The sequence below is a fragment of the Vicugna pacos genome, unplaced genomic scaffold, assembly GCF_048564905.1.
Source record: "Vicugna pacos unplaced genomic scaffold, VicPac4 scaffold_65, whole genome shotgun sequence".
Lineage (NCBI taxonomy): Eukaryota > Metazoa > Chordata > Mammalia > Artiodactyla > Camelidae > Vicugna > Vicugna pacos.
Genome location: NW_027328746.1, coordinates 1326677 through 1335450, shown reverse-complemented (window position 1 = coordinate 1335450; position 8774 = coordinate 1326677).

Genomic DNA, 8774 nt, shown 5'->3' with positions numbered 1-8774 from the left:
GAGCGCCCCATTCCTGATCTCCACCCTGAACTACTTTCAGAGGGTGTTGAAGGACAGCAGCTGCAGTGGCTCATGACTTAATCAAATCAGAGGCAGATGACAAGTGCCAATTTTTAGTTGACAATATGTATATATTGTAGGAAAAAATGTTACTTTCCAACCCTCCCCCAGTTTTAGTTTTAGTTAGAGATCAACTGATAACTGTGTTAGATGACTTAGGTCAGACGAGGGGGCGAAGGAGTCGTCTCGTGAGCCGGCCAGTGTTCTATGTCAGCCTCCTTGAACACATTCAATTTTCTTTCTGTTCAAACAGCATACATCTGATTTTGTGACGTTTGGAGCCTGTCCTGAGCACATGGGGCCTGCAGGTGGCCCTGTTCCTGTGGTCTTTGTTTATTCTGTGAATTATGGTGTGAATCTTCATGTGCCCAAGCTTCATCATAATTTCAAACTTAAAGGATTTAAATATGGGAGATGGATGCCAAGTTCTGGGAATAGATTTTCAGGATAACAGCCAGGATTGGTAAAAAGTAGGGAGAACGGATACAGCCTTCAAAAAAGAAATGCTATTTTACACTTTCTGGCAGATAAATTAAAGTGCTTGTTAGGATTCTATCAGGAATGTTTAATTGGGAGACTTGCCTCCCATTTTCATGAAACAAAATAATTTTATTATCTGTTTGGTGCCCACTGTCTGGCAATGAAGTAGCCCCTTTGCATATAGTTTTATCATTTAATCTCTACAAAGAGTCCCAGGAGAACACACGTGTCACAGGTGAGGGAACCAAGATCATCCAGGGTAAGTGGCAGGAAGGCAGATGGGCTGGAGGGCTTACCCCCTTCAGGCTGAGACAGAGACACCAAGGTTTATTGACAAGCGTGTTGCTGAAGTGGTTTATTTAATACTTTGTTTCCTTGATGAAGTGGATCTCTTGAAATTGTTTATGTCTGGCTTATCTTCCCCTCTCTCCTCTGCCTCAGGACTTCTCCTCGTAAGTAGTATGAATTCAGCCTGAACTGATTCAGGAAAATCAGAAAATAAAAAATTAGCCCACACAAATGTCTGATTAGTCCTTGTAATTCAGTACTTCCTAAAACTCTTAGAAACGCAAGGAAGGTGTGTTACCTCGGGGACTGAGTGCATTTGAAGAGTGAGAAATGTAGTGTGATCTGGTAAAGGCACAGGCTCTATAGACAAAGATCCGGGTTTGGATCCTGGCTCCACCAAGTACTGAAAACATGACCACCCATAGCCTCAGTTTCTTCATATGTTAAATGGGCTGATGGAGCTCACCTCCAAGCGGTCAGGTCAAAATGAGATGGTACGAGTGGCTCTCAGGCAGAATGCTTGGCAAATTGCTAGTTGCTCTTGCTGCTTTATAATGTCCTCGTAGGTAATTCCGTTGTCCATTGGCTTGCGAATGCCTCCTCATTTGATTTAAGAAAAATAGCATGCCTTAAGAATTTTAAAAATGAGGAATGAAGATTTACTGATTAATGTTCGGTGTATTTTTATAGGTCACTTATTTAAAAAAAAGTAGGAATTCTCTAAAGAGAATTTATTCAGTGTGCCTAGAACATGATTCAGTTAAAAATGATTTTCCTTTAAATTCTTTTCAGAAATTTTCTGTGATATTTTTATTGAATAGTAGTTGAAGTTATCTGAGGAGGTGTTACATTTTGAAAAATTTATTCTAGTAACAATTGATACATTAAATAAATGATTCATATCCCTGGACAGCATAAAGCCCTGGCTTTTTTTTTTAATATATATAATTTTGGGGGTTAGTTCTATGACATTTTATTGGGTAGAAGTATTTCCCATTTCCATTTTACAGGCAGAGAAGATGAGTCATACGACACTCATTATACAATAGCAGCAGAGGCTGATTAATTTGTGCAGAGGAGGAAAAGTGTGTGGAGAAAAAATCCTTGATTCTCAAACTGGATACATTCTGCGGTGCTGTGCAGCTGAAACGGTTTTGATTCTGCTTCTGGGTTGTCCTAGGTTTCGGCGCATGTGCCTGGAAAGGTCTCTCGGGCAAAGATGCTAATTTAAGAAGGTTGTCATTGTAAATGCTCTTAAGAGGATTAAACAAATTCCACAGCAAATAAATGAACATGTTTGGAAGGTTTTCCACCCTCATGTAATTTCCAGAAAACAGACATGATTCACTTGCTAAAGCAAACACACAGGTATATTAATGAGCCTGGCTCACATGACTGGACAGCTCGGAGGGAGCCTCATCTATTGGCGTGGGTTCCGCTGCAGGAACCGCACCTGGAGCTTTAATTAGAATTTATTTCCAGCGAGTGCTGCTCCCGCCTTTTTCTCCCCAAAGTACGGAAGCGCCCTCCTTGCCTGGCCGTTAGTGTGCAGAGCCCTGCGGCTAACACACTCCCCTGATCATCAGGAGGGTGATGGAGACAGTTTGCTTAGAAACACTTAGCTACACTCGCAGCGGGGATCATCAGTCACTTCTGTGTGTTCACGTCCACGTGCAGGGGAGAAAATCGACTTTGGCTGCCGACAAACGCTAATTGACCACCAGTTGTTTCAGAGGGACTGTGATGTTGAAAACTGGAGTCCCTTTCATTTTTATATGTTGGATGCGGACAAAGTGCACAGCGACACCCCCACTGTAAGTACACCCACCAGGGAGGGGGTCGGAGTTTGGATCTGCATGTTTTAGTATTCAGATTCTGGCACTGGACAGCTTACAGTGTTCTCGCTGGGTTTGAGAGACTGTTTCTGTAGTGATTTCTTTGGTTTCCAATAAATTTGCAGAGCTGTCTCCTTCAGTTGAGTTCTGATGAGTTCAGTGGGGGAGGGCTTGTGAAATTGGGGCTGGCAGAGAGGTGCAATGAAGACTAGACACCGTCTGGCTACCTCTCAATTTTTATGGGCCAAAAATGCTTGTCTTGTTTTCTTTTCTCCTCCATCCACCCCTCCAGGTCAGGGAGTCGTCTTCAAGAATTTCTTCCTAAAATATAAAGTAATGATGAAGGCAGTGTGTCTCTTAGGTTGATTTCATTTGACTTGGGTTCATTGTTAAGGATTTTCTGGTGAGGTTTTTATGAGCTCTTAAAAGCTGGAAGAGCAGCACAACCAAGGAGAGAAAGTCAGAGAAACGAGTCAGCGGCCCCTGTGGGGTCTGGGGGACGAGGGCAGGAGGTGGGGCAGAGGCAGCACCGTGGCCTCCCCTGCAGCCCTGAGGCCAACGTGCGCATGTAAAGCCAGCATCTCTTGTCGCCATGTGTTCTACCAGGACTGCCACTAAAGGAATGCGTGGAGATTTGAGGAGGCCTTACCTTTTACCCTCTTGTCAAACATCTTTAATGCTGACTGTATTTATTCAAGATGACACAGAGATCACCTGAAGAGCGTGAGGGAGCGGTGCTTGCTTCCTGTCCTGCCTGCCCCAGGCTCACTCATCAGACACCTGATTCTTACAGGCACTGCAGTGCCCATGGGGGGAGCTCTGCTCCTCGGGGAGCTGGACACGGGGGTGCTCACATTGGAGCCGGTCGCACCAGCGCTGATCCCACTCCACATGGTGAGCCCTTTGTGTAAGCAGTAGAGGTGGGATCCAGAGTCTTCCTGTGTCTACGGAGTTCTCAAGTAAAGCCAACTTGGAGGAAAGAAAGAAAATGCCTACTGTTCATGACTGTGTCCTAACGGTTTAAAGCTCACTGGGGAGCACACGTGAGATCTCATCCAGTAAATACTCTGGGGTCTTGACTCTGACTCGTCATGTATTTGGCATTCTCATAATGTTATTTCTCTTAAAATACGTCTAAGAAATCATTTTTGTGTGATGGTTCTGTGTGCGTAAGGGTCCTGAAGAAACTGTTGTGGATGGAAGTGTGGGCATCAGTGGTACCAGAAGGGCTGGTGGCCCTGGGGGCTGCCCGAGCTCCACACCATTTGTTACCAGCAGTCTTTCAGATTACATCTTATTCCAGAGCTCACCGGGGCTCCCATCTCTCACTATGTGTCTTGAGAGAATATTTGTTCAGAGGGGAGGGGACAGGGTGCTTCCAAGTCTGGGTTCTGGGGTTCCCTGTCTAAAGGTGGCACTGGCACAAATCCTTTATTCATGGAGTAATGAAGGCCCCCATTCTCGTGGCTAATTGGGCCTCCCTGTCCTTCTTCATGTGAGGAGCCGGAGGGCTTGGGTAAGGCCCCCAAACCTGTTTTTGGTGAGCTTTCAGCCCTATCACACCACCTGGGTTGTCCCGTTTCAATCACATGACTGATTTTTGCAGGTAGGTGTGACCCCTGGACAGTGCCTGGGGCTTCCAGGTTTCCCCGACAGTAGGGATACTGAAGAAGGTTCACCCCGTAAGGTGTGTTCGGGGGCCTCGAGGACAAGTAGGGACTCACAGACAGACGTCTTGATGGGTGGCGATCAGGCCTGAATCTTGGAAGAAGAGAAATTCCGTTACTGTTGTAACAGTGAACTTAAGGGAAGATCTGATGCAATTGAGATTAAAAATATTATCTGGTTTTTATTGTTAGCAGTAGTGGTTTTTAACCCTTAGACCAAGTCCTCGCTTTTAATAAGAAATATTTTGTAACCTTTCTTTTTTGGTGCCCGGAATTGAACATCATAGAAAGTGTAACCTAGGTATAAATATGATAAACAAATAGACAGGTAGATGGAAAAATGGGGTACCTAAATTCTTATATTATGGGGCATTTTATATTCTATGCTAATTAGTGACCTCTCAGGACAAAAGGCACATACAAAGGAAGTCACTTATAATAAACTGTTTTTCCAAGCCTTACCTAATTGGGAAACAATTGGCTTCACAATGTTAGCGCACCTCCCAGGTCCTCGGGGAACACTCCTTGTCAGTGTTACACTTGCTGATGGTGTCCTGTGCCAAGTGCAAGCAAATGCTGTTCGGAAGCTGCCCGGAGGCCGACTCCGGGGATTCCTTCTCCGTCGCAGCTGTGAGGGAGCCTTGCCTTTCCCGACCACAACCACAGAGGCGGTTTTAAATCTGAAAACGGCCATACCAGTGTATATCACAACCCCCACAAGATATGTTGAATAAAGTAGAAAACTTTAAGTGTCTCCTTTAGGATAGAAATAGGATATAAAATAAATCATGATGTAAAAAATTCTAGTGCCCGAATAAGTGCTACATTACACTGGCTGCATTAATATGTTAGACAACTTCATTACCACTTTTCATACCACATATCGTAGTTAGATTTTATTTACATTTTTTTCCCTAAAGAAAAAAAAATTCATATGATGCGTTCTTGTGTCAGAGGTGACGAGCAGAGAGCAAGTGTAAAACCGGGAATCGTGATGCTCGTCAGTCTAAGATCAGCTCCGTCACCGCACAGATCATCTTAACTCATTTTACTGCACTTTTTGGAATTATCTTCTCACTTGGAAAAACCCCTGTGTCAGTTAGATTTGTTAGTAAAACAATTCTTTTTCTTACCTAGAGCATCAGTGATGTTTTCAAGATGATAAAAAAAAAAAACTTGCCCATGGCATTTAAACAGTTGCTTGTTCTCGTAATTCATGGCTCACGGTCTCGTATTTGTCACAACTGGAGAACTGTGTTTTCTGTGTGCAAATTCTCATTGCTTTGGTGACGCAGGGACACGTGTCCTTACTGGATGGAGTATGATAGTAGCTGTTTGCATTCTCTCCCTAAATCTGGAGTCCTGTGTTATGTTTCCTGTTAACTTAAAAAATATGAATATTGTTATTTACCTAAATAGCTAACATCGCACGAGTGATGCATATCAAATTGGTCCAACAAGGAATTCCAATATTAAATGAGACAGTAATTTCACAACCCACTATTCCAAAAATTTGGATTGATGGTTCAATTATACCAGGGACATTAGCTGTTTTAATTGAATCAATCATTGGTTTCTTCAATAAAAGTTTCCATTCCATCTGCTCTATTGGTTTATTTTTCTTCAGTGTTTCATTTGCTTTCTTTCCCAAATATATATGATTTTGGCTTTTGTCATTGAAAATCATTGCTGGTTTTGCTACCTCATGCTGGAGAGGAAGCCTTGTGACTGTTCTATAGTCACTGAGTTCATAGTTGTATGAGTGCTTAATGCCACCTTGCAAGGGTGTGGAGACCTAATGAAGTGTGTACATAAAAGGCTTATTCTACACCGAGTGCAGGGTTAGTGTGAGCAGCCCACGTCATCAGTATCATAATTAATCCATTACAATCATCCTCTGTTAATCAGTGTTATCCTTCTAACGTCTCCAGGAGAGGAAATGTAGTATTCTCAATGCAAATTTTGCCAAACTTTTAGTCAATTCAACACCTTTAAAGCTTTGCTGTCAATAGGACTGTGTGCCTGGTATCCCTACTTTTGCTTCTCCTGACCCAGGACGTGGTCTCCTCGGCTGATGATCCACGAGACACTGGATTCTTGGTCTCATGGCTCTGTGTGTTCTGGGACATCTGGGGACTTCAGCACTGTTTTAGGGGCTTTGTGTCCCACCTCTTCATAGCATTGCTGAGATGAGATCTGTGGGTTCACCCTGATTCTTGAGTGTACGGTGCATTTTTTCTAGAACCAACACAAGCCAGCGTGGCAGCACTGCTTTGACCACGTGCTGGGACAGCGTGTGCTTGTCAGTTCTTGGGTTTAAAATTTTCTGCTCTAATTTCTAAAATGGGGCATATTGACAGATACACTCTATGTAAACAGGAGCTCTGTGGAGTTTTCAGCAACTTCTAAGAGCATAAATATTCCTGAAGCAGCTAACCTTCCTCCCAAGAAGTGAGGAGCAAGCCGGCAAGTTCTGGGTGCCTGTGGCGGCCAAGCTCTGCAGCCCAGGCTGCTCACTGAGGCGCAAGGAGAAAAACTTAAAAACCTTCTTCCATGTTATCTTTCACAGAATCTCAGACCTGAACGTTTTAATATTTAAAGAGGGTTTTTTTTAATAAATTATTTTTTTCCTTTTTCAGTATTATTAGGTAGAATTATTACAGTTCAACTCCACATACACATATAGCATGTAAATACATGTATAGAGTACACTGCAACTTTTTAGTTAACATATATGTACTAATTATTGTTTCTAAGAACAGATTATAGCTTTAGATTTTTAAACTTACATAGTTACCAGAGGAATAAAGCCAACTACAAAAGAATAATAAACAGAATATGGTAATCCAATCACAAAGGACAGTCAGATGTGCTTACACATATTCAAGAAATCAAAATAATAATTAGTTCACTGGTGGTCTTATTATTATTGCTATTAATTTTAGATTCCTCATAAATGAAGTCATATGGCATTTTTCTTTCTCTTTCCACCCCACTTCACGTAGAATGACAGTCTTCAGGTCCATCCATGTTGCTGCTAATGGCATCTTTTATGGCTGAGTAGTATTCCATTGTAGATATGTATCACCTCGTCTTTATCCAGTCATGTGCTGATGGACATTTGTGTTGTTTCCACGTTTCTTGTTCTATGTCCCTTCTGGCAACAATTACTGATTTTAAATATTTTCCACCTTAAAAATCCTTCCTGAAGGAGATGTGGTAACAGGAATCAAAAACAGTTACAGCACAGGGTTGTGCGTGATGGGCCCTGGGGGCTTGGTAGGAAGGTTGGCGGAAAGGATTTCCGACTCTGATCAAACGAATCCTCCTATTGTAGCCTTGCTGACCGCCTCTCTCACTGCCTGCCCTACAAGTCAGACCAGTCCCTTCTGTGAATCCCACTGTATTGTGCACAAATTTTGTCCAATTGGTGTCATCCCGCAGGGACCTTCGGTGAGGCACCTAAGCTCCTGTGTTGGTTTCTTCCATCAGCCCTTAACTTCCTTGGGGCCAGGACTGTCTCATTGCCCCAAGAATCCCTAATGCCTAGTGAGAAGCCTGATACAGCTGGTACTTAACGAGCACATGGGTCAAATGGAAAAACCTGATCAAAGGAAAGACCCTCATTTTTCAGACATGCCTACTTGAGTACATAGGATAAAATGACATGTCTTCCTGGGATTTGCTGTCAAATACTTCAACAAAGGACAAGGCAAAGAACAAAGGTCTGAATAAAGGAAATATGGAAGTTTGTGTATTCCTTAATCTGGGTGACGGGCTTATTGTACTATACTTATTTTTTTTAACATTTTTTATTGATTTATAATCATTTTACAATGTTGTGTCAAATTCCAGTGTTCAGCACAATTTTTCAGTCATTCATGGACATATACACACTCATTGTCACATTTTTTTCTCTGTGATTTATCATAACATTTTGTGTATATTTCCCTGTGCTATACAGTGTAATCTTGTTTATCTATTCTACAATTTTGAAATCCCAATCTATCCCTTCCCACCCTCTACCCCCCTGGTAACCACAAGTCTGTATTCTCTGTCCATGAGTCTTTAGATTCCACATAGGAGTGATCTCATATGGTATTTTTCTTTCTCTTTCTGGCTTACTTCACTTAGAATGACATTCTCTAGGAGCATCCATGTTGCTGCAAATGGCGTTATGTTGTCGGTTTTTATGGCTGAGTAGTATTCCATTGTATAAATAAACCACATCTTCTTTATCCAGTCACCTATTGATGGACATTTAGGCTGTTTCCATGTTTTGGCTATTGTAAATAGTGCTGCTATGAACATTGGGGTGCAGGTGTCATCCTGAAGTAGATTTCCTTCTGGATACAAGCCCAGGAGTGGGATTCCTGGGTCATATGGTAAGTCTATTCCTAGCCTTCTGAGGAAACTCCACACTGGTTTCCACAGTGGCTGCACC